The 7679-nt window shown below is 44.1% G+C and overlaps 1 protein-coding gene across 2 annotated transcripts in view; it reads right to left on the bottom strand.

The window, feature by feature from the left end:
* Nucleotides 1-7679, bottom strand: part of SIN3A (SIN3 transcription regulator family member A) — a 63356-nt gene that overhangs the window by 51010 nt on the left and 4667 nt on the right. The gene's annotated exons all lie outside the window — the stretch shown is intronic.

The following is a 7679-nucleotide window of genomic DNA, read 5'->3' as shown; positions in this document are numbered from 1 at the left end:
CTTGGCCGGCCCCCAAGCCAACTCTTAACCAACGTGCCTCTCGGCTGGCCCTAGGAACTACATTTTAGAAAGCACTGAATTAGAGGCTTAGTTTTTTCTAAAAAAAAAAAAAAAAAAACTTAGGGAAAAAAATTCCATGTCATTTATCTTCTATTAATTAGCAGGAACTATGCAGTAAACATTAAAAGATCTATTCAAATGAAAAAAAAAAGCATTATAAAGGACTAGAGAAGGTTCTTAGGAGGATAAGGAGATGTGTCACTCACCTCATACCGCCTTTATCCTCTTAGCTCTATTTCTGCCCCCACACAGACACGGCATACACACCTTCAACCATCTTTATATCCTCCACTGTGCTTAGCACACTGCCTTGTCCGTGGTGGAGACCAAATCATTCATTCATGCATGCATGCATGCATCCTCTAATATTTACTGAGCACATACTATGTGCCAGGCATTGTTCCAGGAGCTGGGGCTACAGGAGTAAACAAAACAAAACCCTCCTCCCTGACCAAGTTTACACTTCAGTGGTAGAAACAAACAAATAAGATGATAAACAAAGCATTCAGAATATTACACAGTGACAAGTGTTAAGAAGAAAAAAAAGAGGAGGTTTTTGAAATTTTAGATCAGAGTGACCAAAGAATACCTCATTGACAAAGTAATTTCTGAGTAAAGGAAGGAGCTAGCCACGTGGAAAACAGCAGTGGAAGCACTACAGAGGGGCAGCAAACGCAGTGACCTGGTGCACATATGAGCTTGGTATTTCCCAAGGACAGCAGGAAGGTTGGGTAGCTGCAACAGAATGGAGGAAATAGGGACAACTAGGAAATGAAGTCAGAGAGGTAATGGGGTTGGGGATAGTAGGCTCTCATCAGTCATAATAAGGACTCTGCCTTAATACTCAGACCGAAATGGAAAGCCATTGGGAAGTGACATGGTCTTTGAATACAGAGTAAATAGGATTTGCCAATAGACCACATATGAAAAAGACAGAAAGTGAGAAGTCAAAGATGCCTAGCAGCTATCTGAGAGGACATAAAAAGTGGGCCACTGGTTATGTTAGTCTATAGTACATGGGAGACAGGTCCCAGGTAGAGATAGAAATTTGAGAGTTATCAGCAGTTTGGATTTTAGAAAAGGTAATATGCACAGTGCCTAGGGTAGCTCTCCAGAATGAAGCACATTCACATTTGCCCCACAAGGGATAGGCCTAGACCAGGTTGTGCCCCTAAATCAGTCGTGGAACCAACCAACCAAGCAACAAAAATTCTTGCATTTCAGAGTTACAGAAAAGGGGCTGTGGACCTGTATATATTTCAACAGCCTGCGAGGTGGCAAGCCTAGCCCTGGAGAATACCAGCAGGACTGAGGAAGTGTCTGCTGCCAAGACGCTGGTAAATACGAATGACTGGCAGGCACACAAGCCAGAAGGGGGTGGGGAGTACAAAAGCAAAAATCAGGAGGAGCAAAAACAGAGACCGATGTTAGAAATTGTTCACAATAAATGCCTAACTAACTTTGAAGCCAACTGCAACTAAACAGGGGTAGTCTCTAGTTAGCAAACTTTAAAATGCCACTAGAATTCACTTTGTAAGCTATTTGTTACCTACTGTGTCCCAGCACTGTCACTATCAAAAAAAGTTAAGTCTCAATCTAGATAGACTGTGCACCACCAGTAAGCGCTCCCTGAGAAACCAGCGTCAAGCAGCTGCCCTGCCAATGTACGGGCACAAAACCTCCATGCATTTGGTTGTAACTGACAAATTCCCACTGGGCATGTCTTTTGAAGAAAGACCCAAAAACAAAGTTACATAATTAAAAAAGGCAAGGTTTTTTTGTTTTAATGTGTTGTTAAAAAGACCATTAGATAATTGTCTAAAGACAATTAGAATTCACACTTAAAAAACTGTCAGTCAGGAAAACAAAATTCCTTGAAATATTTGTAAAGAATGTAATTCAATAATGGCAGAACCCTGATTCACAGACTATCCAAGTATGATGGGTTTTATCATTTGACCTTAACCTCAACAAAAAACAAATATCCAGATTTACTTAAACTATAACAAGGAGATGATAAAAATCCTAAGATATTACTTCTACTACTCGTTAAAGCAGCAGAAACATGAACCCATGTGAAGGAAAAGAGGTATTAGGAAATAGTTGACCATTTTAATAATATATCTTGAGCAAGCTCAAGATATATTGCCAACTCCATAATTTCTTCATTGTGATTCTAACTTCCAAAGCAGAAGCAGGATTCACAAACTCTGAAAGAGAGACCACAATTCACTTGCCAATTTCAACATGATGCCATCCCTTTTAACACTTCAAAGCACTGAAGGTACTTTGAATGAAATGTCTAAAGTCATTCAACAACTCGCTTCAACTGGATCTATGATTTCAGATTACGTTTATCTCATTCCATGTCCCCTCCTTCTCCACCCAAAGGTGGGCTCTTCCTCCTCTGAATTCCTTACAGCTCTGGGTACTTGACTCTTAATTGCATTTAACCAATACTAATGTGTAGTAAAACCATCAACGTGCATACTGCCTTTCCAGCTAACAGTGTAAACATCTGGAGGACAAAGTTTCTTCCTGTGTCACCCCATAGCTATTTAAGAAAGTGGTCAATAAATGGGTGTTGATTCAATTCACCTTAAGAATCCGAGTCCCAAACTTTTTCCTCAAAGCTGCTTTCTAAATCATACTGCTGGTTCCTCAAAAAATTAAACACAGAATTGCCATATGATCCAGCAATTCCACTTCTGGGTATACATCCAGGAGAAAGAGGTACTTGAAGAGATATTTATACACCCATGTTCATTATTATATTCACAAAAACAGCATTATTCATAACAGCCAAAAGGTGGATACAACCCAAATGCCCATCAACACATGACTAAATAATCGAAATGTGGCATATACAATGGAATATTATTCACTGTTAAAAAGGTAATTTTGGGCCAGCCGAGTAGCACGTTGGTTAACAGTTGGCTTGGGACGCCAGCTCTGAGCAGCAGGGCCCCGGTTCGGATCCCACATGAGGGCCAGTTACGCTGCACTCTCTACAGCTAAGATGGTGAACAATACTTCAACCTGGAGCTGGGCTGCCGTGAGTTGATGGCGTAGGCTGCAGTGGGGTTGGCCGGCAGCTGAAATGAGCTTTCATGAGGTGCCAAGAGCCGCCGTGAGCAGCCGTCCAGTGGCCACCAACCAATCTGCCTCAGCTGGGAAGAGTACAATGATAATACCAACATGGGCCAGTGAAGTGACGTCCTCCACAACTAGAATGAAGAACAAAATGACAGCAACTTGTCTGTTCCCCTCCCCCAATTCCCCAATTAAAAAAAAAAAAAGTAATTCTGACATACACAATATGGATAAACCTTGAAGACATTGTTCTAAGTCAGGGGCTGGCAATCTTTTGAGACAGAAGAGCTGCCAGGGGTCAGCAAACTGTGGCTTACGAGCCACATGTGGCTCTCTGGGTTCGTACATGTGGACCTGAAGTAAAATTGAAAATGAAAATAAAACTATCATAGTTTCATTTATCAAAGTTTTAAAGGATGCTCTATTCACATAATGGTGATTATGTAAAAATATATTTATGGCTCTCGAATAATTTTTAAACTGTTATGAGGGACAGAGTGGGCTCTTCCAGGGGTCGGCAAACTTTTGAGACAGAACGTACCCAAAGAGCTGCATGTGGCTTGCGAGCCGCAGTTTGCCAACCCCTGTTCTAAGTGAAAGAAGCCAGATACAACTGACAAATACTGTATGATTCCACTTCTGTGATGTACTTAGAGTAGTCACACTCACAGAGACAGTAAGTATTGGGTTGTTGGAAAAGTCATGATGCGTTTTTGCAACAAAAAACATAGAAAAAATACATCATGACTTTTCCGACAACTCAATAGAATAGTGGTTGCCAGGGGCTGGGGGGAGATTTATTTTATTGTTTAGTGGGTATAGAGTTTGTCTGGGAAAATGAAAAAGTTCTGGAGGTGGATGGTGGTGCACAGCAATGTGAATGTCCTTAATGCCACTGAACTGTACACTTAAAAATGGTGCAGATAGTAAATTTTGTTATATACATATATATATATATATATATATATATATCTTTACCACAATTTTTTTTTAAAGATTTTATTGGGGAACTGGGGGCGAGTAACAATATTGGGGAATCGGGGAAGGGGAACAGACAAGTTACTGTCCTTTTGTTCTTCAGTCTAGTTGTGGAGGACGTCGCTTCACTGGCCCATGTTGCTATTATCATTGTGCTCTTCCCAGTGAGGCAGTCGCTTGCCGGCCATTGAACAGCCGCTCACGGCAGCTCATGCTGGCTGCCAGCCACTCACTGGTAGCTCATGGCAGCCCACTGCACCAGGGGCTGCAGCCTACGCTGTCGCTGGCTACTAACGGCAGCCCAGCTCCAGGTTGAAATATTGTTCACCATCTTAGCTGTCGAGGGCACAGCATCACTGGCCCTCATGTGGGATCCGAACCAGGGCCCTGCTGCTCAGAGCTGATGTCCCAAGCCAATGCTTAACCAGCGCACCACTTGGCCGGCTCTTTTTACCACAATTTTAAAAAAGCACACTGTTCCTTCTGTTTACTATCCTTAGACCAGAGGCAGCTGAAGTGCAGAGTTAAGAGCATGGCCTCTGGAACCAGAATGCCTGGATTCTGATCCTGGTTGGCCACTTAACGTATGTCTAACCTCTCTGTGCCACTCATCTTTAAAACATGGGTTTCACAGTCCCCACTATACAGGACTGTCATGAAAATTAAATGGGTTAATAAATGTACAGTGCCTAACTCAGTGCTTGGGACACAGTAAGGGCTCAATAAATCTTGAGTTTTTATTATTCACGGAGACAGAAGGTGTACTTTGAAAAAGTAAGTAACTATCATTTTGATAAGAACTACAGAAAGTAACACTCTTGGTAGAGTTAACCAGAAGAATGAGAAAGCCTTTTAAAGACCTGCACTAGATTACTGAATGTCATGAACGTAATCTTTTCATCCCAACTAAAATTGACAGCCATTAACATCTGCCTTACACAGCTCTCCAGTGTAACAGTAGCTTTTTACACTGAAGATGTGAACAGGACTATGCTTTGCCAGAAATCTTATCAAATCACCACACACCTCCTTCCTTAAAAAAGAAAAAAAATCTTACTCTTTAAGTGAAACCTTCATAATTACAAAATGCGATTCTATCTAGGGCCTTTAATTCTGACAAAACTATACACTTGGACAGATAACAAGCATTTATGAAAACTTTCCTAAAACTATATCTAGGTTCTTACTTGCTTTTTTTTAGCTGAGCCATCCTGCTACCTGTTGGCAGCTCAGTGGCTGCTCAGCTTGGGTGGGACTCGAACCGCTGTTGATCAGAGCTCAAACTCTTGAGCAAACTCTTAACCAACTGAGCCACTCGGCCGGCCCTCTTACTTGAATTATTAAAGCCTGTGTGGTGCTTGTGACGCTGCCACACCAATAGGCCATATATATATATATATATATATATATATATATATATATATATACACACACACACACACACACACACACACACATATACATATGTATGTATGCACATACATATATATGTATATATTTTTTTTTCAAGAAATTTTATTGGGGAACTGTGTTTTTCCAGGACCCATCAGCTCCAAGTCAAGTAGTTGTTTCAATCTAGTTGTGGAGGGTGCAGCTCCGTGGCCCATGTAGGATTCGAACCGGCAACTTCGGTGTTACGAGCCTGCATTCTAACCACCTGAGCTAACCGGCTGCCTGGCAATATAGTCTTTCAGGGCAAGAAGTACGTCTTCCATTTCCAAGCACACTGCACTGCGAATGGTGGGAACAACTATGTGTCGACCGAACTTTCCTCAATGGTAAGTTCTCCACTATCTTTGCCAGCTTATAGTAGCAGGAAAAACACCCAGGTTTTCAGTCTCCAGACCAATTCTGTTACAGCTCTCATTAATCAAACTAAAAAGCTACTGTTGTCACTCCTACTTCCTTCGCTGAGAAGGTGGGACTTACTCTCTTCACGTGAGTCTTACATAGCGCACCAAGCTCAGTCCCAACTGAGCAAAGTACAAATCTAGAATTTATTTTAGTTCAGATAAGTGCCCAGAGGGCTTGCTAAGATGTTACTGAATAAAGAACATATTATTTTCTCATGAAAATTACCAAAAACACTTAATTTCTCTTAAGAGAATGTATCAAGTGAGAGCAAAATTTTCAATTAAAATGGTTCATTAAACCTGAAATGTCCTAAGGCAACTCCCCAGTCTGTACTGGTTGGAGGGTAACACTACATAAAGCATGCACACAAGTGCTTGACTTCACTCTACTTTCTGTAATAAAACAGGGCTAGAACACTAGATTTTATCGACTAGAAAGTGGTCTAGATGTTCCAACAACTACATAAAACCAGAAGACTTTTCAAGAACAACTATAGTTACCTAAATTGCAACTTATTTCTTTGTGAAATTAAGCTCATATAGCAGAACCACCTATACAATGAAAGCATTCAGAAATGCAAAGGTAGAAGGAATCAAGAGTATTTTATATAGTTCTTTTTACAAATCACCATGTTTTATAAACAAATCATTTTAAGTAGCAAAATACAAATCCTATCCTTCCTTTTCTAAATCTGAGCCTTGCGAAGAGCAGGAGCTTCCACAGCCTTTTCACGGCTAACTGGGTTTGAAGTTCTAAGGCACCGAAACAGTGGCCAAGTCTAACTACCCACCGCCCCATTGGCTCAACGGAAGCCCCGCCCCGTATAGCCAGGGTAATTTAGCATGCAGAGAACTCCAGGAAAGATTGCCCCCGGCCGCATTTCCAGTCTCTGATGACTCTCTGTCCCTCCCCCCACCATCACCGCTGCAGAAGCATGGTCATAGCACGAGTTGCGTTCGACCACGGACTTCAACTAAAGGACCTTGGGCACCTCGTCCCAATAATTACAACGAAGAGGGGAATGGTGGTGATCATGCTCTCACTCTCCAAGCTGCACGGTGCCATCCCCACTGTAAGGACCAAGGAGAAGACAACAGCTCTGGCAACCGGCCCTTGTGCCCCAGGCAAAAGGCACGGCCGTACCACAACTGTTAAGTCCTGACACCTCCACAGCTCTGGTCGGCTGGGGCCCCGCCCACCCCTGGAGACCTAGGGCGGGGCAGATCTAGGCGCCGAGACTCTCAGCCAGACCCAACAGCGGGCTTTCCCGAGCCCCGCCTCACTTGCCGAGGAGGCGGAAACCGGAGGGGGGGGGGAAGAGGGGGAGAGGACGGCCCGGGGGCGTGGCATCGCCGCTCCGTGCGGCCCCTCCGGCCAACCGGATCCCGAGGAGGAGGAGGAAACCAGACTTCACGCCCCCTCCCTGCCTCGCCCCGCAGCCACACGCGGAAGACCCCCTGCCCGTCCCCCAACCCATCAGGCCCGGGCGCGGAAGGCAAGCCGAGGCTCCGCCCACCCCGGGAGGACAGGAGAGGGACGGCCGCAGAGAGCACTCAGCGCAGGGCCGGTCCCGCCCCTTTCTCCACAATCGCACGCGCGCGCCGACCCCGCCCCTGAGCGGCGGCACGAGAGCCCGCCCCCTCCGCGCGCACCGGGACTACGCTCTCCTCCCCCTCCCGCACAGACCTACCCTG

Source organism: Hipposideros armiger, unplaced genomic scaffold (assembly GCF_001890085.2).
Source record: "Hipposideros armiger isolate ML-2016 unplaced genomic scaffold, ASM189008v1 scaffold_628, whole genome shotgun sequence".
In the NCBI taxonomy this organism is placed as follows: Eukaryota; Metazoa; Chordata; class Mammalia; order Chiroptera; family Hipposideridae; genus Hipposideros; species Hipposideros armiger.
Note: the sequence above shows the minus strand (reverse complement) of the source record. Positions and strands in the feature narration are given on the sequence as shown.